The 26,931-nt window shown below is 43.3% G+C and overlaps 1 long non-coding RNA gene across 1 annotated transcript in view; it reads right to left on the reverse strand.

The window, feature by feature from the left end:
* Positions 1-262: 262 nt before the first annotated feature.
* LOC118691320 (uncharacterized) overlaps positions 263-26,931 on the reverse strand; it is a 44,842-nt gene continuing 18,173 nt past the window's right edge. Inside the window, exons 2-4 of the long non-coding RNA XR_004980992.2 lie at positions 4,631-4,794; positions 1,672-1,783; positions 263-1,224 (exon numbers count right to left, since the gene is read on the reverse strand). This is a non-coding gene — a long non-coding RNA (uncharacterized LOC118691320). The remainder of the gene's footprint in view (positions 1,225-1,671; positions 1,784-4,630; positions 4,795-26,931) is intronic.

The following is a 26,931-nucleotide window of genomic DNA, read 5'->3' on the forward strand; positions in this document are numbered from 1 at the left end:
ATTTCTATAAGTGACCAATTCTTTACAAATACTGAATGGAAGCAGCAAAAGTGACAATTTGATCTTTTGTAGTAAATGTTCTCCAATAACTAAGAAATAATATCTGCAGAAAGTGAAAGTATCATAACAGAAACATAGCTAAACTCTCTGTGCGAGGGATTTGCAGCTGGCATTGCAGACTGACTGATGTGCAGCTTTATTTAAAATATCCACTGAGAAGCTGAAAGAAAAATACTCTCTAACACTGAAGAAAACTGACATTTTCACCTTTAATATAAACTGCAAAAAGAGACAGCACCACAAGCATCTCCAACAAGGGACCTCTTTGAGCATGATCAACACCATCACCATGGCTTTCCATTATCCTTGAACACTTGCAAAAATTATGATGTTCAGATTCCATCTTGAACTCCCATTCATCAGAGTGTACAAATTTGTCCTTTTCCATTTTTTTCAAACTGCATTTTGGCAGAGGAGTACTGGTGGGTGGGGAGCTTTTGGAAAGATTCATTTTTTTAAAGTTTGGTCTTTTCAAACTGTTCTAAATACAGCAGTGGGGAATATGCCCTGAGGAGCAATGCTGTTGCACGTCTCTCAGGGGAGGGGTATTGACAATTAAATATTGTCAGTTCCTTATTCAGTGCAAGAGGAAAACAAGCATTTGTGTTTCAGGCTAATTCATGGAAGGCCTCTGGCCCAGCAGTGCTGAGTTCAGGGTGATGCTGTGGGGCCAGGAGGAGGGAAGCTGTCCATCAAGGCTTCCCAAGGGTGGTCTGCAGCTCTCTTGCAACACACAGGCCTTTTGTAAGTGGCCTGGGCAGGATCTGGGGCTGTGCTGGTTTTGAAGCTGTGGTAGCTGTGGGGTCTCCTCCAGCAGCTCTGGGATGGGGTCAGTGTCTGGACACTGGGATCTGTCAGCCATTGGGAGCCTGAGCCAGCCTGCCCCTCACAGCTGCCAGGCATTTTGGCAAATCTCACAGCTGGGATTTCAGGCTCCTGGCTACCTCCCCAAGCCTTCCTATGACTCCACATGACAGCAAGAACCCTGTGCAGGAGCTGGCCCAAAGTGCAACATTTCCAGACTCAAGATGAACTTCAAGCAGAAGCAGCACAGAGCACAACTCATGGTGCTAGAGGGGGTCAACAAACCCCAATCCAGCCAGGGGCAGAGGTGATGGAGAGTGATGGAGGAGATGTGCTCCAGCAGGAACACCAGCAGAGAACCTGGAAGAGAAAAATACCATCAATGGAGTCAGATAAAGAGAGAATGAAGAAAAGGGTTGAGGCAGCCTAACCACCAATTTACAATGCTAATCCCCTGGTAGAATTTTCCTGAAAGCCTCCCTGTCCTCACACAGCAGCACATTACCTGCCTTCTTTGGCACAGAATCCCAGCCACCCCAAACAGTCTGCCAGAAGGAGAGTGCCCTGGAACAATGACCTTCCCTTCACTTTTGGGTGTCAACTCACTTACAAATCGTGTTTCTTCTTTTTTTTTCTCTTTTATGTCTGCCTGCACCAAAAATTCCCAGAAGGAGTCCACAGATAATGACAAAAGGAGTGAAGGTTTGCCAGGGGACTGCCACAGGACAGGAGCTCTGCTGTGAGAAGCTCAATGCAGTTATGGGCTGTGAGATCTCAGGGAGGAACAATGGCCTTGGTTACTCTCACCTGATGGAAATGTTCAAGGCCAGCTGGAAAGAATGGCCTTTGGATCAGGCCTTTATCTCTCAGTTTCCACACCTGACTGCTTGCAAAACCCCAATGCTCATTCAGCCCATGCCTAGAAAGATGTCAGAGATTGAGAGTTAATAACAAAACAGGGTTCGACATTCAGGACAGAAATTTTGAAAAACTTCATTTTCAATTAATTTAAAGAATAATGCATAAAGGGATATTTCTGTAAATTTGTGCTGATTTGGACTGGGTTATGGGGGACTTCTAATGCATATATTCTATAAGATACCTTTTTTATATGGGTATCCATCTAAAAAAGATTCAAAAGATGCACAATTTGAAATGTTGGAAGGTCATTTCAGCCCTGAGAAAAAGCAACCATCTTCACACCAGCCAGTGTGTCACTGGATTCAGCAGATTTGCTCATATGCATTTGTAGGACTGATTTATTTGAGTACCCTTTCATAGGACATTACATTTATCATCTATGCAGCAAATATGATACAATTGATGCAGTCCCCTAAGAAGAATATGTAACAGACATGAAGCTGTGTCTATATTTCCTCCTGTACTTCCTAGAAATGAATGCTATTACACAGCAGTTTGGTGAGACACTGCTGATAACTCCTTTATATAAAGAGAAGTTACTGGCAGGATCTTATCAGCTCCATCAGAAGAGTTCCTGGAAACAGGACAGTCCATGGCCAGAGATAACACAGCCTGAAATCTTCTGCACCTGCTGGGCTGCACCTTCTGCATCTGCCCTCTCACTCACTGTGAATGTGGTGAGGGGAAATAGTAATTTCTGTCCTGTACAGACCAACACACTCATTTCACACAGCAGCAGAGGTAGTTGTGATGGTTTCAACCTGCTCAAACAGCATGAAGCCCTTCAAGAACTTCCCTTGGAGCCACGTGCTTTTCAGTGAAATCATATAAACCCTGCAAGGAGAAGGTAACCTGTCTGTCTCTGGAAGTGAATTCCTAACATGCAAAAAAACCAGTTTATACCTGTTGCTCTGAGGACAAATGTTTTAGGTTAGGACCAGGACCTAATTAGTGATAATCACTCCTAATTCAAATTACAACAACCTTTTACTGTTTTATGTTCTTATTGGGAACCAGCACTAGGCATGTTTTATTTACAGCACCCAAAGAGGAGCTCTCTGGTTTAGTCCTGAGAGAAATGTGTCTTTTATGCTCCTCTCTCCTTCCCTATTTCAAGCACACAAATGGCATAAGTCTTTCTCAGCAGCTGCTTCATCACCAAATTTTATCTGAAGAAATCAGTTCTTTTAGTATATCACTGTCCAGGATGGCAGCTGCCACACACCAAGGGCCATAATGGAGATGAAGACGTGGCTCACACTCAGTTGCCTTTGGCCACCCTGCTTTACTTGAACTACAATGAACACAATGCCTTGAGGCACTTGCAGACCAAGCCCTGTGATATGAAGCCTGCTGTAAGAGCAGCTTTCAACCAAAAGTTAGGTGGTAAACAGGAGACATGAACCAAGTAGATAGTTTTGTATTTTAGTATTTGTATTGCTGCTTACTAGGCACTGTCAGTGCCCAACTTGGTGCTCAGAACAGGGCTGATTTAAAAATGAATTTTAGGAATGTAGGGAAATTGTGCCATGAACAGAAACATAGTTAAACTCACTCTTTAAATCTGGGCACAAATAAATCAATCCCTGAATTTTACATCTGTTTAGCTCCAATGGCTGCCACTCTGCTGTTTTAATTGAGTGGAAAGTCAGGGCACTCCTTCTGTTCTAACATTTATTTTCTGCATCCTTGCTTTATTTTTAACAGCTTACAACAGAAAAAAACATGTTATCTCACGACTGTCTAAAGCAAATAGCACATTGTGGTTTTGGGCTTGGACACTTGAACATGAAACTTCCCAGCAGCAAGTACTGTTCTCTCTGTAGGGCACTTCTGGTAAATCACCTCTCCTAGTGAGAAGTAAGGAAAACTGTCACCTAGTGAGAAAAAGAGCTGGTTCTTAGAGCCCTCCCAGCTGAGAAAACATGGGAAAATTACTTCAGATTGCAATTATTATACGAGAGAGAATGCTACACAGAAAGCAGCAGGCCTTATTGATTAACACTAACACTGGGATTTGGATAACTGGGATGCAGCCTGACCTGCCAGAGGCCACTGTGCCTCCCCAGCCAAGTCACCTCACTTTCCTGCACTTTGATTTCCCAGTCTGTGAAAATGAGGGTGCTGTGGTTTATTTTTAGCATTTCAGCAACTGACATTCTGTACCTCGAATTCTTTAAATGGTAACATCACTTCCACTACTATGAAAAGTTGACTCAAACAACATTTCAAAATCCTTCTCTGTGTATTGTACTTACTGTTCACAAGTCTGGCTGTGGTTTGACTTTTGGCATCTGAAATTTGGTCTACTGTGGTTGTTTGACTTCAGTCAGAAATTGCTAATGAGCACAGATCTTCTGTATATTTGAATGGGTTGCATAATCAGTGCAAACCACCAGGGTAGCTTTAAACACTGCTCTATAACTTGTGCAGGTCTTGTTTATAGTGGCTACTCCTTTGAGTAGAATATTGTTAAGAGCCTGTAAAAGTTAACAAGTGCCTTTTTCAGGTGCAGCATTCATTCAGAGCTCTTAAGAAAAAATTCTGAATCTGGATTGATGAAGAATATGCATGTAAGATGTCAAAAACAGAATAAAACTTTTAAGAAAAATTGTACTTTACATCCTTGGGGAAGACAACTTACAGCCACCCTCAGGCCTTGGGTTAGTTGTTCATTATTGCCAGTTTGGTCAGAAGCTGGCAGGTCCAGTTTTGTTACCAAAAACGACCAGAACCTGGCAAATTATTTTGGTGACAAAACTATCTTCTGCAAGATTTGTCCTGCCAATAGCTTGGGTTCTCTTAACAATATTTGATGCAAATTACATCAACATGAGAAACTCACCAAATAAAGCTGGTTTCTCTCTTCTTCATGTTAGAAACTCACCAAAGAGAGCTGGTTTGTCTCATCTCACTTTTGCTGTGTTTGCTCAGTCTGCAGCCAGGCAGTCAGGGAGCTGCAGAACAGAGACCAAGGGGCTCCAGGGCAGCTGAGACAGCAGGCACACACTGCAGGGAGAGAGGACAGGAGGGGAGGAACACATCATAGCACACATACACAGAGGAAAATGGCCAGGACTCAGTTTAGCTCACTCTAGTGAAGTTAGCCCAGTAACACCAGGCACTGAGAGCCATCCCAGCACTACCCTGCCCACACTTTAACAGGGAAATGTCAATGGGTGTTCAACAGCCACAACACTGAGACAGCCTCCATAGGCTTGTACCCTCACTGTGCATGGGAAGAATGATTAATATAATGCTGAGAGCTGATAAAGATATTATAAAACCACTTTGCAGTGCTAATAAGGAATCTTTATACTGCTGATGTAAATAATTAATTATTCATGAGGTCTCCTAAAGAAAAGCCAAAGGGTTAATTCACATGGGTTTGATCCCAAATTTTTGGCTTTAAAAATCTGGTCCTCTAGTAAAGAACCAGAGGATCCATGCTATTAGCAATACTGTAGTGCTGTGAGGAGGTAAGCAGGAGAACAACCTCATCCTGTGCAACTGAACGATGCTGGGAAATCGAACGGACTGCAAAGATGTTATGTACTTTCCCTCAAAGGACCATTGTGCTAATTCAGCTGAATTCACTGGAACTCAAGTCAAACTTCAGTCATTTTCCATCACCACCTATCCTCTTCTCCCACCTGGACCTTTCACATGTGTCCCAAAGGCAGGTTGCTCTTCAATATCAGAGGTCTAGGATAAACACCTGCTACCTGGATCTCACTAGAACAGGACCAACCTGTCCTGGGGAAAAACATTCCACATATGGGGGCCACTTTAGCTCTAAAATCACACCAGTGAGGAGGCTTCAGTCACTGCAAACATCCTTCCTAACCATTATTTCCAACCATGGAACTGAGCAGCTTTCTTGCTGCACAAGCTGTGGTGCCAGCTTATCTTTCAGCACTATTTCCTACTCTACCCTTCATCACTGCATCTAGACTCATGATTTTTCCCTTCATAACTGATGCAATCCTACCAATGTCTAAGATGCTGATTTCAAATGTAATATCAGAGCTGTAGCAACAAATTTGCAGTAAAATGTGAAAATTAAGGAACTGCAAAGAGTTCCTTGAAAGTGTTCTGTGAAAAAGTGCATGCTGCTCTTAATTATTTCCATTACTTGCATACTTCTGTTACTGAAATCAGAACAAAGTCTTCCAGTAGAATCTGTTCAACTAAAGGACTCCTATGATTTCTGAAGTGATCATGGATTGCCTCTAAGCCACAGACACTCACAGGAGTTCTTGTGTCCAAGAGAGGACAAGACAAAAAAGGAGAACTGAAAATGGCTGACTGTAAGGATGGCTGTGCACTGCACTTCCTTATTCACACCAAAATAAACCAGAAAACATCATTAGCCATTTGCAAATGTAAATGGGACTGAGAGCAGCAGCAGGCATGCACACAAGTGCCTGCACTTCATTCATGCCCTCCAGTGCCCTCACAGCCCTGCCAAGGATTGCTGCACAATCCCAGCCCAGCCCTGCCTGCACAGCCTCCCTGAGCTTCCCATCCTCCTGCTGGTGTTTAGTCACTGTCTCTGCCATATCTCCTCTTCCAAGCCCAGTTAAAATGAAAGCTAATAGCAAAACAGGTGATAAATCCAGGCCAATATTTCCTGGTGATATGGTGTGGCTCCAGTGTTGGTGCTCAGCCTTTAGCCCCTGACCTGAGCCTGCTTTTTGGGCACAGGTGAGCTTGCTCATTGCAAGGAGAGCAAACAGAAGAGGAGTCATCCCAGTTTTTCTCCACTTCCAAGGACCCAGGAGCTCACTGGATCTCAGCAATGGCTTGCTCAGAGCCACCTTACAGGTCTAAAATTCTAAATCCAAAAATAAAATATAAGAACAGCGCTGACTAAGCAATACTTAAAATGAAACTGGTTTTAAAGACAGATGAGTGACCGAGAGAAATAGTAATACATAAATGAAACTGGTTTTAAAGACAGATGAGTGAATGAGAGAAACAGTGAACTCAGAAATTACCAAGTTTTCACAGAGGAAGTCCTACAGAAACTGCACTGGAGGGGGAATGCACTGGTACCCCCTGCCTTCAAGAGGTAGAACAGCACTTGTTTTAGGGGAGCAGGAATTAGAAGGGTGATGTGCACTGCTCCCAGCTTTGACAAAGAGATCACTGTAGTCCCTAAAGCAAAAACTACAGAATTCAGTAGTTCTGTGAATTCTGTGCAAACCCTGCATCTTGGTGCATTTTTTCCTGTAGGGTAAAACCTACTGACTTCATTGGAACTGCTGCACAATGAATGAGGGTAGATCTAAACACAGAGAAGAAAAATACTGTGTGCAGAATTTTAGTACCTGCATTTTCAATACAGATTTATGTTCTCACTCTTTTGATTGCCAATGAATATGGTAAGAAGGAGCTTGAAAGAGCATGGGTTTGCTTTTTCCTTCCACATAGCTGAAGTTCCCTTCTCAAATTGCAGAATTTGAGCAATTAATATCACCAGCCAAAGCCTCTGTGGGAGGGAAGGGTCAACATGAAATATCTAATTTCCTGAAAAACAATGTTTCCCCTTTATAAAATTCTGGAAGAAAAGTCCTGGGGAAAAAATCTAGGCCATGCCACAAATCCTGCAGAAGAAGAATGGCCCAAAGATAAATTTGCCTTCTTCCCAAGACATACCCCTGAGCAGGAGTTCTTACACATGCACCCCAGAACTGAGCTGTCAGACAGCACCACCATGAACAGAGCCAGCAGCACAGTGGAACTTTACTACTGTAAAGTTCCACTCTGCTCTGCAGCTGAAGGTTTTTTCGTGATATTTTGCATTCATAGGAGAGAGCAACAGGCAGCTAAAAATAACACAGAGGAACAGAATAGAATAAAATATAAAAATTCTGAGGAACAGAATAGAATAAAATATAAAACAGTAATAATAAAGGTTTCAAGCTGTGGGAAAATCCAAATGGAATTATTTGTGTCTTCCTGAGAAGGAAAAAGGAACTTAAAATCCACCTGTTAAGGACACTTAGGGCCACAGGGGCTTTCTCTTCCTGACCTTACTTAACCTCAACTTTTTCATTATCTTGCTCAACTCTGAAATCATCTATTGTAATAAGGGGCAAAACAAACTCCTCTTCACAGCTAAAGTCATGCAGAGGAAAATTATAGTTTCATCCCTTTGGAGAAACACGGCAGATTGTTATCTTGACACTGATTATGAGCAGCACCACGAACACCAAGGACAGGACTGAGCATTTCCTCTACAACCCCACTGTAAGCCACACAGTCATCATCTACACGTCCAAAGGAGGCTTAAAAAAGGGGAAAATGAGCATGGCCAGAGCAAGGGCTGGAGCACAGAACCATCTTATAGCTGGAAACAAAAAGCATCAACCCCAAAACCACTCACAAAGACACACTGGTCTTATTATGGCTTCAAAGCTGATTCAGTGAGTGCATTTAAAGTTACTTAAAATTCGTCCAACATAATTTACTGTGGCAACCAAGTAGATGCAGGTTCACTGATTTGAGCTGTTTTGTGTGAAGGGTATCTAGGCTGTGTTACTGTGATGTTTTTTGAAAAATTCCTTGGCCAGGATTTCTTCTCCTGGGAAGATGAGAAGCCTCAGCTTCTCCATGTTTTTCTTCTCTAGAATGTAGTCTAGAGATTGTTTATCTAAACATGTGAATTGCTTCTAATTAATAGCCAATCACCATCAGCTGTGTTGGACTCTGAGGAGTCAGACATGAGCTTTCATTAGCATTCTTTTTCTAACCTTTTGATGTATCTTTTTTCTCTATTTAGTATAGTTTTAGTATAATATGATAATATAATATAATATAATATAATATAATATAATATAATATAATATAATATAATATAATATAATATAATATAATATAATATAATATAATATAATAAATATCAGCCTTCTGAGAAACACAGAGTCAAATTCTCATCTCTCATCTCATGCTCACAACAGCACAAGGCTGGGAAAGAGGAAAGAGAAGGGTGTTATATCCATGCAGCAAATAGGACTTTTGAGTCTGACTTGGATGAGGCTGTCATGCTCTCAAAGAGGTTTGTTTCCCTTCTCAGCCTGCTTCCTCTGACTCCCCTACAGCATCTCTGTGCACAGCTCAGGGTGGGCAAAGGGGGATTCTTATTTGGATATTATTATTTGGATAACATGGCTGTTCTTGTCCCATACAGCCAGGTGCAGGTACAACGTCTCCTCTGGAGCAGGTGGGGATAGGAAATGTACAGAGTACTCTGCATTAGCCTCAGATTCTAACCCTTCATTCAGCTTTCTTAAACTGTCTGGAAAGAGCCTTGAGGGCTGCACTGCATCTGGACAGTGCCAACAGCAGGAGATGGGGTCTGGCAGAGGATGTGGGGATGATGGGGCTGCTGGAGATGCTGACACAAGTTGCAGGACAGGGGCAGGGGGGTCCTACCTGTGCTTGCCATGTCCTGGGTGTGCAGGATGAGGGAGGTGGGCTCTGCATGGTGGGTGCTGTGTGCCCCAAGCCCGCAGTGGAGCCTGTGAGGGCATGAACTCCTCAGCTGCCCAGGGCTCTGAGCAGCATCAGAGCAGAGGGCAAGAGGGGTCACACCTGAGAGATGTGAAATCTTGGGCCTGTAGCAGGAGGGTGGTGTACTCTTGGGCTTTGCAAGGACAGCAGACCAGATTTAGTTCGCCACCAGCCTCCAGCTGTGTGGTTTAATCTGGTGCTTTAAGACAGATCAGTGTCTCCCCTGGCACAGCTGGATATCCTGGGCTCAAGCTGAACACTGCTGCCCAAGGCACAGCAGCAATGTGCTTAAGGCAGCTCTGTGTGTCAGGAAATAGTGAGATCCCAACTTTTTCTCTGTTTGTCCTCCTTTTCCCCTTTGCCCCCAGAAACTGAGCCATTTTTGGTACATTAGATTTATCAAGATAGCAGCCAGCAGTGTTGTCCCCAGTCATGTCTGCTGCCAAGGGGAATTTGCTTCTAAGGGCAGCCCAAAGCCCTTTGGGGGTTGCTCAGAGCATGCAGTGCCTCTGCAGCATCTCCAAACCACAGAGCAGGTGGGTCAAGCTCCTGCTCTGCTCCCCTCACACCCCTGCCAGACCCAGCTGTCCCCATTAGCAAAGCAGCAAGGCTGTGCACAGCTAAACCTGCTTGTCAAAAGAAATTAAAATTACCCCTCTCCACAGTACAGAAAGCAGGCAGTAGTGAGCCCTGCTTTGTCAAGAAAAGAGCTGAAATCAATGTAAACTCATAAAAAGCAGCCAAAGCTGGCCTGTACCACACTTCTCTAGGAGCTCTGGCCTCCTCTAAAGGGCATGTGTAAAAGGCAGAGCTGAGTGAATCACCACTGTCAGGGCTTTGGGAACCTATCCCTTTTATTCCACACCTCCTTGCAAATCTCCTCTGCAGGATTAAGCTCTTTCCCAACCATTGGAAAATCCAGTTCCAGATGCCTGACCTACATGCACAGGCCCAGTCAATAGGGAGTGGGGGGGACATCACATTTATTTCTCAATTGATTGAAAGACCAAATGAAACTTTGAATCAGGCAAATCCCTTTGTTTCCTCACACTCCACTCCCTTTGCTTTGGGGAGCTCCAACATGTTGGGAGGGGAGATGACATTTGGCAACAGCAAAGAGGAGCGTGCAGGAGAAGAAATAGGGAAGTCCAGCCCCCAAAAAATTGCTGCAAAATCTGACACTCAGAGATAGGCTGGTGGAACTGGGAGGAAGTGGAAAATCCTCATGCCAGGAAGGCTCTCTTTGCCAGTGAAGGAGCAGAAAAGGGGGTTCCTGCTGGCAGATGTCTCCTGCTGTGTTATCTCTTCCTGCTGAGTGCCCCATGGGAGGGTGATTTAGCCAGCCCACGGCCTCTCCACTTTCATGGAGATTTTTGGAGATTTCATTTTTTCACTTTCACTGCCCCCTTGGAAGAGCTCACTCATTTTCAGCCTGGGTATTTTACCCTGGCAGAGTTGGTGAGGGTTCCTGCAGCCCCTGCAAGGCCACAGCAAGGGCACAGAGGGGTGGCCCATGGTTTGACAGGCCACAATGGCCACTGGTCATGGCTAGAGCAGCCCCAAGGCAGGGCAATCTCTGCTCTAGTATTGCTCTAATCACTGCTGGGGCCAGCTTGTAACCTGGCCTCAGAGCAGAGAGCTACAATTAATTGGCTGCAGCTCCCTGCAGGACCCAGGCACAGCTCAGATCCTTTGCAGTTTGACTTGAGGCTAACACTTATCTCAGTCTAAAGATGCTGTAATTAGGGATTTTGCCAGTGCAAATCAGGACCATTAGTGGTGCATGTTAAATAGAAAAGATATGAGGATGAAAGTGTGTGAATTTCTCTGTTCTGACCACTGGTCTGGCAAATTTTGATTGCCTGTTTACTTTGCTGTGGTATGAAGGCCCTGCCTCAGTGAGGAACCTATAGAACTGGGGCCACACATAAATCAAACCCATGCAATGCAGAAAAAGTACAGTGCATTTCTTCCATAAAGGTAACAGTAAATAATCTACTAAGTTAATGGTTCACTGATGCAACTCAGCTCAAGAGGTGGAAAAAACCAGGAAGGTTTTATCTATGACCCTTGGCTTGGGCCTGAGATAACAGCTTTAACTGAAGGGCAAAGGTTAACTGTAAAATGTTAGCTGCATTACTATAGCTTACAAGTCACATTCTGGTGAGTTTTTTGGTCAAAATGAAGACAATTTCTTTAGTTATGGCAACACAGGCTTAAAAGGTGATTGCAGAGCAGTATTTGTCAGAGTTTCTCCAGAGTATCATGGAAGAAGAAGGCAGGAGTAGGTAGAAAGAGAAGCTTTGGGGAAGGGGGAAAACTTCACATTTGCTTAAAAAGTATAAAGAGAATCAATAGTCAGGAGAGTTCTCATTGATGGAAGTAGCATCCCTTTAGGCAGAGCTAAACCTGGTAAAATTCATGTTTTGAAAGGTGTGCCAAGGCACAGCATCCATATGGGCTTGGTATCATCCTACCAGGCAGAGCATAAGCAAAGAAGCAAGAAAAAAATAGGCAAATACTGGGAACTCTTCAAACAAATGCTGTTCTAGGTAGCACAAAAATGCAAACTGGCCTCAGTCCAGTGCCAGCCATCCAAAATGCAGCCAGGGGAAAATACAGACATTTCCCAGCTGGAAATCTAACCCAGCATAAGTGTGGAGGGAGCTGCCATGGCTGTGTTTGCCTGACAGCTGCTGATACCTTGGTGCATGCTGAGGGGATGGAAACTGCCCCTCCTGGCAGCCACACTCTGCAGGACCCTGCTCTTGACTGCTGTTAGAATTACCAGTGATGAACCAGTCAGCCTGCACAGAAATAGTGTGAAAATAAATTGGCAGTGAGGGCAGCATGGGACACCAACAAGCACCAAAAAAAGAAAAAAAAAAAAATTAAAGCAGTCAGTCTCCACTGAAAGGAATTTTCCTGTGGTTTTTCTGGCATTGTCTTTTGGAAAACACTGGGGGTTTACTACCCTTTCAGCTTCTGGAGTTCTCACAAAACCTCTAAACCAGGTCTTTATTTATAATAGGAATTTTGAAACTATTTTTTGCATTCTTTTAGACTCATTCAATTCTTGACCCCAATTTTATTGAATAATGTGGTTACGACTAACATAAATATAGTTCTATTATAAATCAGGACATGCTTGCCCAGAGACAGCCCTTTTTTTCTTCCCCCTGTTCATGTTCTGCAGCTGTCCAAATGGATCCCCCTGCTCCTGGAACCTGCAGCACAGGCTCCCTGCCCAGCTGCTGGGGGCAGAGGGGATGGGCTGCAGGCATCTCTCCCTCTGTGTGCTCCAGTGTACACAGGGATGCTTAGGATGAAGATCATGTTCCTGTGAGGGGTATTCACTGTCCCTGTCAGGGATGGGGCTGTCTGTGTCAGTTTGATAAAGATTCAGCAGCTGGCTGGCTGAGTCCTTGAGGCACAGCTCAGTCTTGGCTTAACTGGAGCCAACACCTTATTGCATCTCTGTGCAGTGAATAAATGAATCCAGAAATGCAACTATAGCTGAGTATTCCAGGCTTTCCACAGAGGGAAAATTGTTAAAAAGACAGAAATTGTCATCAGATATCAGTGATACCACATTTGATTAGCATAGGAAATCAAATCTTTACTGATATTATCTGCTGGTGAATGCTGATCTTAACTGTCATGCTGCTCTGGCACATTAGGTGTCAACACCAGGACAGCTAGGGGAATTAGGAGCTCAACAAAGCCCTTTCATAATTCTGTCCTCCCCACCAAACAAAAGACTTGTCAGAAGATTTTGCAATGAATTACACAAATAGCAAGGGCAGCAAACTGATGGAGAAAAATAGGACTCAGCCACCTTTACAGAACTGATTTCTCACCATGTTCCTTGAAATTATTTTTTCGTCCTTTACCTCCTACTACCAGTTTATCAAAAAACCCCAAAGTTGTGCCAGAACAAGAGGATCAGCTCAGCTTCTGACATTTTCAGACTACCCTGGAATCCAAAAGAACCAAACTGCTCCCAAGAAAACCCACTCCCACCCCAGCTCCCAGTTTACTGATGTCACCAAAGGTAATTTTGGTAAAGTAAAGAAACACCAGGATCCAACATCCACCTGCACTCAACAGTTCAGGAGCTGCTTCTTCAAATCTGTTCCATCTGCTCCTGCTCAAGTCAGCAGCACAGCACCATGTCCTGAGAAGAGAATCTTGGACATCTCATGTAAGAACTTTAAAAATACAAATGAATTTTCAAATGATACTGAAACACCACCAAGTGTCTGAACTGTCATTAGCAAATATCAATCAGGTTAGAAAGAAGAGAGCTTAGCCTTCTGCCTACCATGAGATCTAGAACTCAAATTTCACTATTTGTACCAATTTCTCACATGTCTACACACTTTTTGCCACTAGCTGAGATATATAATAGCAGAATAAGTTCCTGGTGAACCTATTCAATTATGAGTTACATCAGGACTGAATTTAAAGTTGTATTGTGTTAACTTTAATATGATCAGGAAATTCTCTGTTTGATTCAACAAAACTTAGTCTAACAATATGTTTGACAGAACTCACTGCCTGGGGACAAAAAAGACCCTAATTGTCAAAGTCCCAGCTGCTTTTGGTCTGAATTGCCCTGCTAGTGTGCCTGATCTGGGCACAGGTAAGCTCTAGATCTGTGCAGCAGAGTCACAGGAGCTGCCTCCATCTCCCCTACACTGTGCCAGCAAATCAGGACCCTCAGAGCTCCCTGCAGAGGGGTCCCCTAGAGAACATGGCCATCTTCTTATTGCCTTCAGCCCCCCTTCAATAACAGCTCAGAGGCAACAATTCACCCACAAGGACAGGGGGGAAGGGAAACAAGTTGAATTCCCTTCTGTGATTGTGGGACATTCCTATTAGCCCACTGATAGTGGAGGAAGGGCTTTCTCAGCATTTTTGGGAGCCACTGTTCAAATTTGCACTGAATCATTACAGAGTGACTGAGCCAGAAAGAGAGTATTTCTCAGATTAAAGCTAAAAATGCTAAAAAGGTGAGGTGACCTACAGAATATATCAACTCCTGTCTCAGCTGCACCCACAGCTTTAGGACTTTAGCTAAGGATCAATAATTAAGAATTGCACTACCAAAAAATGTCCACTTACCCTGGTCTATGCCTGTGTGGTAATTATGGCTCCTCTGTGCATATTCCCTGTTAATTGATGTTGAATTTAGAGATAATTTAATCAGCTGCAGGTTCTGATTCACTGACAGAAGAGGAGCTATTCCATGAATAGCACCACTGAGACCAACTGGACTTTCAGTTACACTGCCAGACTCTATTCCTTTTTCTCATCAAAAGGTTAACTGGGAGTAAAATACTAGATGATTATTTTTATCCACTTAGGGTTTGTTTCAAAATACCTCCATGCTTCCAGAACACTGAGTTTAGAAAGCTCACCCATTAGCTTGCAGAACATTGGCATGAAGTGAAAGTTTGCAGCTCCACGTGATGCCGGAAACGCTGCAATGCAGGCTGAATGCTGTATCATAGTTTGGCAATGTGATTCACATTCTAAAACAGAACTGACAGAAACTGAGAAGAAGTTCTCCTACAACATGCCAAAGAATTAGGAGAATTTGTATGAAGTTTGCAGACAGCTGCTTGCCAGCCTTTGGTTATTATCCTGGGCTGGAGCAGCAGGGGAAAGGCTGGAGTGAGAAAGCCATCCTTGGACACTTTGTAGTAAGTCACGCTGGTGAAGATTACTTACTTACTTACTTACTTACTACTTACTTTGTAGTAAGTCACGCTGGTGAAGATCTCATCATAGTGTGAAATCCACCTCGTGGTGCCCGGGGAAGCCTGCACGCATTCTCAGTGCCAGGATCCAGTTTCACACTTTGTGCTGAAGGGTTACCTGCACTAACACTGAGCCAACAGTGACCCTGAGATTAGCTCTGTTGGTTAGAGCATGGTGTTAATAATGCCAGGACTTGTGGGTTCCATCCCTGCCCGGCTCATTCACTCAAGAGCTGGACTCGATGATCCTTGTGGGATCAGAAAGTTCTGTGATTCAGTGAAAAAACCCAAACCAGCATCATGTTTGGTTTCAAGGTGCACTGAGTGAGGGTTGCTGCTGCAAGGGGTGGGTCTGATCATGTCACCTCTTCCCTTGTGCAAGCCCTAATCCCTGTGAACTGCACAGAGTGATGTGGGAGCCCACTCCCATAAAACCAACCAAGGTGTCAGCTGCCCTGTGCCCTGCACATGCCCCAGCAGCACAGGTGCTGAGCACAGCTGGGGCAGCAGAGCCAGCTGGACACCTCTGTCAGGAGGAGCACACCTGGCTGAGCTCAGGCAGGGATGGTGCTGCAGGCTGGGAATCTCTGCTGTCACCCCAGGGAACCCCAGGCAGTGACAGGTGCTGAGCTGATACCCATGGCGCTCATATCTGATGTACAAGGGTTCAAATGGAAAATTAGGTTGCTCTGATATGCCATTGTGAAATTCTCTCCAATGTTTCATAAACAAACATTTGCATCTTGGACACCTTTTAACATTTCTTCAGACACCCATGTTGAGCAAAGTGGATACATATGTTTTCTTTGTACAGTTTCCAAACACAGTTGCCTCAACTCTCAGTGTCACTGGGAACATAAGCTAGGTAAAAGACCTTAAGACAGGGCCCTTTGGGCAAAAGAATGTTGCAGATTATTCATCCAAAAGATCTCCTATAATGCAATTTAATGTTTTGCAACGGCAGGCATTTCACATGTATCAATACTCCTGTACTGATGGTACAAGCCCATCACTCATGCACAAACCAATCCAAACAGGAGCTTGCAAAGGACTTCAGTTGCCCCCAGATCCTGTCATGCAAGCATCATTGGAACCACCAGACTTTTTGACTCCAGCTCTGTGCAGGACTGTGGTGCCCTTTCAGAGTTTCTGCGGTGCCCTTTGCTAGAAACACATGGGACCCTGTACAGTTCATATGTCAAGGGCCACAGAATTGTCTCATTCCCAATTTTTATATTTAGTTCCTCATTTTGTAACCCATGGATTCTGTGAGGAGGGACCAGAGAAAGATTTGTGTGATTCTAGGTCATTGCTATCTATCTATCTATCTATCTATATATATATATATATGTTGTGATTTAGGTTACCAGAGGAATATGCATTGGGTACTTAGCTCAAGTAATGGCAAACTGGTGCATAAATCCATGGTGGAAAATAATGAGGAAGTTGCTCAGGGCTTGGCAGCTGGAACACAAACCTTGGATCAACTACAGAGGTGTAAATCCTACTGCAGTGACTTAAAGAGACTCACTTGGGAAAATTCACCCCCAAATTTTCTCTTGCAAGAGCAAATTAAACATGCAAGCAGAAACAGTACATTAGATTTTTTTTTCCTACTTCCCTAGAATAATTGTATTGATATGGCACCAGCTCCTCTTCTCTGGATGCAGAGAGTGATTCTGCTCCCCTCAGTTGAAGCTGGCAGTTAGCTCTGGCCTGACACCACCTAACAGCAAGATTTGCTCTGCAGCCTCTGCTGAAATGTGACTGCCCTTCCTCCATACCCTTCCTTCTCCTGTGCTGATGCTGACCACAAGGAAAACCACAATGATAAAGCTATTTTCTCTTATTAGCCCATTTTTGTAAACAGTGCTGAATTCATGAGCACAGCTCCTTGGTGTGAGTTAAGGAATGGAAATCTCCACTCTGAGTTGAAGGCTTCTTGAATAAATTTATGTTTCTTTAACTTGAAAGGGGAATGTTACCTAGGTAAAGTCTAGAAAAATCTTTGCAAAATTAAAGGGAATTTAGGGGAAAAATAACACAGAATCAGCTCCTAATTGTTCCTATAATTACACTATTTTTATTTTTTTCTACATCAACAGAGCATTTTTTTTTTGTTTCCATTCTCCTTTTATTTACTTCATTGAGTTATTAACACTCAGATACAATATTAAAATATATCAAAACCATCTAGAAAGTAGGCCTGACTCATTAGACTGAGTAAATCTAACATATTTTCCAAATTATACTGATATAGTCTAATTTTAAACCATTTTAATGTAATTTTAAAATGTTTCTTATTTGGACAGAAACAAAAGCAGCTAGCAATGACAGAAAGAAAAAAATTATTTTGAGAAATACACTGTGAATGGCAAGCAACTAAATATCTATTATAATGAAACCAAATGGATTTTAAATAACTCAGCTAAACTGTTTATGTATTTTTAAATAAAAATAATTAACCATCTTACAAAGGCAACACCTTAAATTCAATGTACTTACAGAGGCTCTTGAGTAGAAAAGCTTTCTACTGCTCTGGCTTGGGGAAGCAGCATACACAAAAGAATTCTTCCCTCTAAAACCACACACTAACAAATGTGTTTTCTTCACACATTGCTCTGCAAAAATTATTAGCTGTCCTAAATAGAGATTAAAAAAAAGAGGAAAAAAAAGAGAAAAGCAAGAATACAGCAATCCTTTACCTCTCACTGTCATATTTTGGACAGATTATCAGATGAGCTGTTCTTACTAAATGGAAAAATGGAGATGTTTTCAGAGATGCCTCTAATGGAAGCAATAAGAAGCAATCCTCATAAAATGGCTGGAGTTTTTGTCCTGAAAAAGGTACACTAAGAACAAATATATCTCCATTTGGCCTTTCCACAGAAAATTACAGTAACTGGGACAAACCAAAAAGATTGAAAAGCAAGATATGTTCAACTGAGAATAAGAAAATTAATCTGGAAATCTGGAAACTGCTTAACCATGTCTCAAATGTAGGCAAATGTCCTGGCTAGGCTGCATCTCCCATCAAGTACCTGTGTCTCTCCTCTGTGCATGGATGAGGATTTGGTCACAGGAAATCCCCATTGCAGGGCACCAGATGTGAAATAAAACCCTCACTGCAGGGTACCAGGTGTGAAATAGCCCAGCTGGGGACACTGTCCTCTTGCCACAGGTGTGCTCACAGGAGCCTCCTCCTCAATTCCTGCTGCTAAAACACCCAGTCTTGATCAGGCATTTTAGAAGTTTTTTGGGTTTAGTAGGCACAAAAAGCACTTTTCTGGTAGCTATAGAAGATAGCTGTGAAAAAAGAAAAAGCTTTTGTGAAAGAAAAGGTTTTTGTGACTATTAGTGCATCAATGCAGCTACAGCCAGAGGAAATCTCTGTGAAAGACAACTGGCACACACAAGGCAAACAAACCTTAAGCACCTAAACCCCTTTTGGCCCACAGCAGCAGGACTTGGGTGGTATGTGATGAAGGATTGTGTCCTGAGGAAAGACAGGACAGAATCTCAGCAGAGCCACCCTCTGGGGTGCCACCAGCAGCCCAGCACAGTGCCATGGCCATGCTTACTCACACCTTGGGGGTCAGGTGCAGCCTGCCCCTGGTTTGCAGAGCCACTGCTGTGTCCTGCACATGGGGCTGCTGGGTCACTGCAGTGAGAGAGAGACAGGTCTGCTGCAGGGTGGACACTCACAGCACCTTCTACCCCACAGGAGAGACTCTGATCTGAATTAGGAATTAATCAGTAGCAGATAGTCCATGTAGAAAACTGAGGTGAGAGATATTTCAGTTAAAATCAGCAGCAAAACTGGCAGTAACTCAGAGTGTGATCCCTAGTGATGCTGGGCTAGAACACCATCTTGCTAGAACCCACAGGCAGCAAGAGCAGCTATGTTGGGTAGCTGCCCATCAGGATCAGTGAGGACCCCAGTCCTACAAGGAGATCTGCAATGACTTGGCTGCCATTGAAAGCAGTAAAGAAACAGAAAGAGTCTCTTTGCAAGACCAGGGCTAGAGAGGTTACATGTACAGAGCAGTCAGCTCTCCCTGTCTCCTTTCCACAAAAAGCTGTGATGAAGAAAGTTACCCAGCTCTGTAAAAGCTCCCTGGTGGAGGTTTCAGCAGTCAGTCTGCTGGACATTTGCAGGGAAGCCATAACCTCCTGCTGCCCATAATTCTTGTCTCTCCATTAATCTCTTAGCCCCTCCTCAGGAAGGTGAGTGCATCACTGCTGTGCAGCCTGATGCTGCTGGAGGGGCTGAACAGCCTCAGTGTGCCCAGAGTGCAGTAATCCCACAGTGCAAAGGTGGAACTGATGCCTTGTAAGGCTGACCTAGAGCAGAGACTAGACAGAGCTAAAGAATAAAGTAGGGATTTATTAAGAAGCCTCAATAGATCCACCTTGGGCAGCACAACCCAAAATGGTCCCAAAATGCCCGAGAGCTCCCGGGGTCTCTCCCTGGGATCAGTTCTGCTCCATTTGCATCTTGCAGTTCATTGTCCCATTCCAGCTTTAGCCCCTGCAGTCCCACCCTGCTTGTTTTTCTCTCTCCAGCCCACGGTGTTTGTGCTCTTGGGCTGAGATTTGGATCATTTGTCCTTGGTGCCCAGCTGGAGCAGGAATTGTTTTGTCTCCCTGCTCTGTGCACAGAGCTCACCATCCCCTGATGTGAACCCAGACCCACACACTAAAGCAGCACAGAACCTGAAAAACAGAAAAGCTCAAACCTGAGGCATCAGAACCACAGTGTGAGGTGCCTCTCACCAGAGGCTCCCCAGGTTGGTTGCTGCTGACACGTGTCTGTCTGTCCTTTTCTCAGGGCTGCCAGCTGCAGCCACCACGAGGCTCAGTGCCAGCTCTGCCAGCAAGGACAGCACAGCTCTGCAGCACACTCACATCCTAAACACACATTGTGCACAGCCTCTGCCCCCAGCACCGTGCAGTTTCAGGTGCTACCTCCAGTAGTGTAAATGATAAACAGCTTCTGGCACAAGCATAGTCTCAATTTTAGCAGCACAAAACCAAACTTGTACCAGGAGATGGTTTTAGTTGTTCAAATTTGTGGTAATTCCAACATGTAACTCCAAAATTACTGCGGTGTGCACAATAAAAATTTAGGAAAAAACAAATCAAAGGGTTAAAGAGTCACAGAGTTACAATTGATGAGATACTGGCATTGTGTGGTGTGGGTTTTTTTCTTCTGGATTCTGCCAAAACCAACCTATAACCACAGCATTCAATTTTTCAAGCGTATGTGCCCGAGGCAAGGCAAATTTTTTGCACCTACACAGATGGGCTTTTTCCAGGCATGTATGTGGCTGTTGTGAGTGCTATTATCCTTCATTAAAAGTGATAGATCTTCAAGATAAAGAGGCACAAATTACCATTCCCCAGCTGAGGCTGATCTATTACGTAAGTAGTCACTCCATTTCTATAGCTCAGCTTTATAAACATAAATGTTCTTTCTCAGTGTCTCTCATCACATTATAATTTCTCTTTACCTGGAATCCCTTCTAGTTTTTCAGAAACCAAATCAGTTTCTCTTACTAAATACTAGCCAAGTAGCAAAAAGGCATGCATTAAACTGTGGAGTGTTAGTTCAACAAAATCTAACTTAGTTCCAAACCAGGAAGTTTTTCCTCAGAAAATACTCCAGGTGTAATTACACACTCATGCAAGTTTGTTTTTCAGTAAAGACAAAGTAGAATTTTCCTTCATAGAGAAAAAAGTCAGTAGTCACTTGTTGTGAGAAAGCTTGCCTGAAGTGATGATAGGTCAGCCGAATATACCAAAATGTGGGGACACATCAGAATGAACCACAATTATTTTTTAAAGAACAAACCATATTGTCAGGCATTAAACACCTAATCAGAATTTCACAGAAGTGGTAGTATTTGTTCCATGAGCTCACTTTTACTTTCTGTGTTCAGCTAAGCTCTCAATCAGCTCCTTCCTTGATTTGTTGGCTGGGCTGAAAGCTTCAAGCACAGCTACTTAAATGTGCAGCTTTTTTAAGTGTGCCCCAACATGCAGCAGAGAGTCTGAATCCCTGTGAATGGAACCAATGCAATGGCTGGAATGGCTGCCCAGGGAGGTGGTGGAGTCCCCATCCCTGGGTGTGTTTAACAAAGCCTGGATGTGGCACTGGGTGCCAGGGTTGAGTTGAGCTGTTGGGGCTGGGTTGGACTCCTGATCTTGAAGGTCTCTTCCAACCCAGTGATTCTGTGAATTCTGTGAATGCAGTGAAAGATGACAAACAAGAAGACACAAGATACCATTTCTACAAATAATCTTAAGATACCATTAAGTATCCTAAGATTATTTGTAGAAAGACTGCCCTAGCTCTTCTGTATTTATGCACATGGTGGCAACCTCTGGTTGAAGGTTTGGCATTTGGTGGATGCGCATGTGGAGCAGACACACAGGTAACTGCTGCACACCCACCCTCAGGGCCCAAAGGACACTCAGTTCTGGCTCTGCCTCCAAATGTTCATGTCCAGATCCATGGCAAAGGCTGATTCTCAGAGCCCTGGCTGAGTTTGCCATGTAGGGAATTAGGGCTGGCCTCAAAAGAGACACTCCATTTCCAGCAAAATAACTTCAGTGTTTGAAATTTGCCCTCAATGCAATACAAAATAAAACTAAAACCTCTCAAAATATGCTGGGAGACCAAGCCCTGAATCCTCAACTCCATAGTCAGCAGGTTCAAGTCCCTACTCTGAACCAGGAAAACACTCACTTGAATCTGGATCTCCCACATCTCAGATGAGTGTCCTAACCACTAAGCTTGGGTGGAGCTCTTCCTCTTGCTTTACCCCACCCTGGATCTGATGACACTTTTACAGGAACAGATATATTTGTATGAAGAGGGAAAAAAATAAAAGAAAGAAAAATAAAATTAAAAAACCAAACAAACCAACAAACAAAACAACAAACAAAACCAGAAGAAGCCCAAAATTCAGGGACAACTATCATATGGAAAAATCACTTCTGGATATTTAGAATCTGATATTTAGAACCTGGGTTTATTCACTCACTTTGAAAATGGGTAAAGGCATGATGCTTATCCACTTTGAAGAACCCCATTAGCAAATACAAGACAGCCCTGTTCTGGACTAGGGTAGAAGTATTCGTCAAGTGAAAGAGGAAAAACTATCCATTACAAATTTAAAGTGCTCTTCGGGACTTAATGAGTAGCAGCCAATGCAGGAGGACAAAGAGATGATGCCAAAGGCTTCTACAGAACACAGATCCTCTCAGCACAGTTCCAGTCATGGAAAAGACACCGTGGGACCAAGAAGATGTGTGTGGAGGCTGCCTTGACCATGCCTGGGTCACAGAGAGCAGGAGGAAGGGTAAACTGCACCTCAGCCAGCCCTCTGAGGGTACAGTACCAGCTGGGCACTGGAGGCTGGGCTGGGAGCTTTCCAGATGAGGATGCCAAGTTGGTGAGAATTGCAGCTGGTGACTTAACCCAAGCCCTCATGCCCAAGGCAACAGGTAAATCCTGTTATGTTCAGGGCAGAGGTTGAGCCTGCTGAGTACAGTCCCACTCCTATTTTTGTACCAGGAAAGCTCAGTGAGAATACTGCAGTGAAAACAGCATCAGCTCCAACAAAGCTGCTTGCTTCCCTCTTCAGCAAGTGTGAAACATGGCTGAGGTATACCAGTGCTGGGGGGAAAGGAATTACTGACCTGTCTGAAAAACTGCCGCAGATTTCAGTGGGAACTGCCCCAGCCTTCCCTCAGTGAAGTTCCCACTGAAAGCCTTGCTGAGGGCTCAGTGACACAGCTGCTCTCTCACCCTACTCTGCTCATTATTTCCTTTTCCTAATGGATCTCTTATCTGTTCCACAGATTTTTTTTTCCTCTATTATGCTCCACTAAATTTGAATGTTACATTTAAAATTTTTAAGTGCTGCTGAACTCTGAAGGCAAAACTGTTAGAGAATAGTGAATTATTGTGAATATATAATAGTGAATTATTTAGTGAATATCACCTCTAAATCTCTACCTGAGTGCTGATAACCAGCTCAGAACCAACCAAGCTGATGTGGGGTTCCCATGCACATCACTACACACTGAGGTGCCAAAGGCTCTGCTGGTGTACTGGAGTACAGAATGTTCCACATGAAGATCTGGCATCAGATATTTTAAGTATTTCAAGGTCTCTGTGTGATCCAGTTGAGTTTGTTAACCTCAAACACCAATTCAGGTCTTCTCTCAGCTTCTGGAGTTCCTCCCAGAGGGCTGTTCAATCCTTACATTGGATTGCCCTGTGTACTTTGTAAAATCTGGGGAGTCTAGGTTGATTCTCAAGCTGTGGGAACAAGCAACAGGTCTCTTATTAGGTCCTTAAGAGAAGCATCCATCCATTTCCCAAAAGATGTTTAAGTGTTAACACATCTGCATTTCAGAGTGGTCTTGAGAGAACTCAGCACAATACATATTTGACACAATTTCCATATCTAATATTTAGGTAGGACCATTTCCAAATAGCTGCTTTTTCTTTCTGTGGCACTAAACCTTTCCTGTTCAATGACTTCACAGAAGGCAAGTATGCTTAATTTTTAAAAACTGTTGCAAATTATAACACTGGGAATAAACATGACAGGGATTTTACAGCATGTAACCTTCAATTTTACCTACCTCTACCCAAAACATTTAAATGTGAGGGTATAATTGGATTTACTGTGCCAAAACGTCTCTCAGCCACATTCCCAATACAGAGCTTTGTCATTTACCCTACATTTAAGACAGGTGATGGAAAAGGATTCTAGTCAGTTCTACTGCCTAACCCACAGAAGATGTCCTGCCACAATAATCTCTTTATCAAACCACCAGATTATTTTCTTGCTTAATATGACAGACACAATAAAATGCTGGGGGCTTTGGGTTTCTTCCCAGGGCTCACAAGGGATGTTGACTTGTGCATACATGCTTTAATGAGAAGAGCTAAAACACTGAACAAATATGCAGCAGCATTGAAAGTGATCCAGGATGAGCAATATGATATTCAGTTTTACTAATTAGTGCAGAACAGAGTTACTAAATTACCAATATCATTAACACATTGCACGCAACTTTGCATAATAGACTGTAAACTAACCACATTGTAATTCCTGAGAGCAGATAAGCACAACAGGTAGATAAGGCTCCCAGAGAAAATTCCCTTAGTCAGAACAGTATCCAGCTCTTCTATTTTCCCTCCATGTAATATTTTTAAGCAGATGAACTACTGGATATACATTTTTAATGTGTTGAATTCTTTCTTTCCCCCCCCCCCCAAAAAAAACTAGAGAATCTCATTTGAATCTGTGCAAAGCTGAGTGAATTTATTGGATAAGGCACTAAAATCCATGTCACTTGGTCATTTGGTCACTAATCACCTCTGTATATGCAAAACGCCACATCACACAGATAATAGAGGATAGATAAAAGCCTGACAGACTCTCAGTTACCTTCTGTATCACATTATTTATTTCAACTACATTTGACAAGAAAGGGTAAATAGCCAAAACAAAGAGAAGGCTATAAATAAGAGAAAGCATTGTGTATTTTAAAAATTCAGCAATATCAAGAACTCTTTGGCTAACACCAAAACAAAGCCTCCACCTGGGTTAGCCTCCTCTGTGGTGGCTGAATGACCAAATTTCACAGAATCACAGAATGTTTACAGTTGGAAGGGACCTCTGGAGATTGTCTTGTCCAACCCCCAAATTTGATCCAATAACTCTAAATCTGGAAGTGGCCAAAAACCTCCCATGAGCTTCCATGCTCCATCACACTCTCCAGCATGGATGTGAGCCCCTCCCCTCCAAATCCATACAAATACATTTGGATTTCCCAGTGTCCTGTCTCACTGAGTGTTGGGCTGGGAGGCTTTAGGAGTCCTTTCCCACAGCTGGTCCAGCTGCAGAACTTGCCTGTCTCTGAAGAACACCATGGCAAAGGCACTGCAGGGCCAAAGGCACGGAATGCTTTGGCACACAAGTGCCAGTGCACACTTCAGGCAAATCTGGGCTAGCACAGGCACGCACGTCAGCACCATTTGGTTAAAACCACTCTAAATCAAGAAACCCTCCCAGGGATACACAGTTATGGATCCAGCTGAGATCCATGTTGGCGGCAGAGCAGTGTTGATGTACCCTGACTAGAAAGGGCCTTGTGGGAAGTGCCCCCTCCTCCCTGGGTTTGGCCAAAGTGCTCTGGCTAGAAGACATTTCAGACCAGAGTACAGCACCTGAGCCAAAGCTGGGGGGCACTCACCTATTTACTTTATACTTTTATAACTTTCCCAGTTATAATCAGATACCAGAAAGCACTTGGCTGAAAACATTTTTGGTTTCTTTCTACCTCCTTTCTCTCTCTCTCTCTCTCTCTCTCTCATCCCACACCCTTTGCTTAGGACAGCACTTTGTGATGTGCCTGCAGCAAGGTATATTCCTGAACTAAGACATGGAGAGACTTCAGTATGGTTTTATCTTTTCCAAATTTCCCTTTTCCCTTGGTTTCCCTTTTCCAAATCCTCTGGCCCATAATCAGCTGGTGTTTACATACAGTCAGTTGGAGCTGAGGATGTTGTCTGTAAACAATGTGAAGGGAGTGAGAGACAGTCAAGCCAAACAATTTGACACCCTGCCAGCCAAGCAGGCATCTGAAAGAAGTTTTCAATTTCACATCAATGGGGTTTTTTCCAAGAAAAAAGAGAACTTGCACTCCATTTAAAAGCTGTTACAGTTCTATATGCTGCCTGGAAAGGAGCATACTTCACCTAAACTCCTCACATTTTATAAAATGTGTATGGACATAAATTAAGAGCTTCCATTTCTACCCATCTATTCTTTCTTTTGAAGGGCTTTATATATTTTAACCTACAGAAAGAGATTCAAACCTGCCTTTAACCTAGTGAAATATGCTTCTAAGTCAGTGTGTAAGTTTCAGCATTTAATATCATGCCACTCTCTCCTTGCTTTTATCCTGGACCACATGCTTTCATCTCTGTAAATGATGCCTGTAAAGGTTTGATTCATTTGCCAAATTTAAGAACTACCCAAGGGTGTTTTTTATTTATACTAATAATTTGAAAATATACATGTTGTTAAAAAGCAATCATATCTCAATTTTATTTCCACCACTGCAAGTTTTCAGCCTGTGCCAAGCTAAGTAAAACTACTGGGTTCCTGAAGATATTTCTGTCAGGCAATCATACATGTACTTTTAAAATTTAGAATTCACAAGCATCTGGCAAAACTTCTCTAATTATGTCTTTCCTTTTCATCAATTCTTGCAGTCAAGTTGATGAAATACCCTAAAACATATTCTCATATTTTAAAGAGGTAGTTATGTTTAAACAAAAAAGCCTCCAAACATCGTCCCTGTAACACTACACCAATCTGCTAATGTGTGAGATGTGTTTATAGATCACCATGCATGAGAATTTTCTGCTGGTTTTCCTTCCTAGCCAGACATTACCTGAACTATAGAAGCCACTTCATTCACCACAGTCATGAACCTGAGATGCTAAATCTTGCTAATGAGGCAGGTAAATAAGCAAGGGTTTAGTCCTGTGCTGCTGCTTGTACTCACTTCCAGCCAGTTCAGTGCACAAGCAGAGAATCATGTGAGCTTTTTTCTCTGCTAGACACATCCATTGCATTCTATAAAAACAGCACCTGTGACCTGCAGGCAGCTATGCAATAAGATGGAAGCAATAGCTGTCAAAACAGACTGAACACTCAGCATCCCCAAATAAACAACCCTATTGAAATGAGAAGGGCTGTGAGAAGGTGAGATTGGCTTACCTTCAAGAGTACAGTTAATCCAGGCAGCACACACCATGTGTAATGCT

This window comes from Molothrus ater, chromosome 12, assembly GCF_012460135.2.
Source record: "Molothrus ater isolate BHLD 08-10-18 breed brown headed cowbird chromosome 12, BPBGC_Mater_1.1, whole genome shotgun sequence".
NCBI lineage: Eukaryota > Metazoa > Chordata > Aves > Passeriformes > Icteridae > Molothrus > Molothrus ater.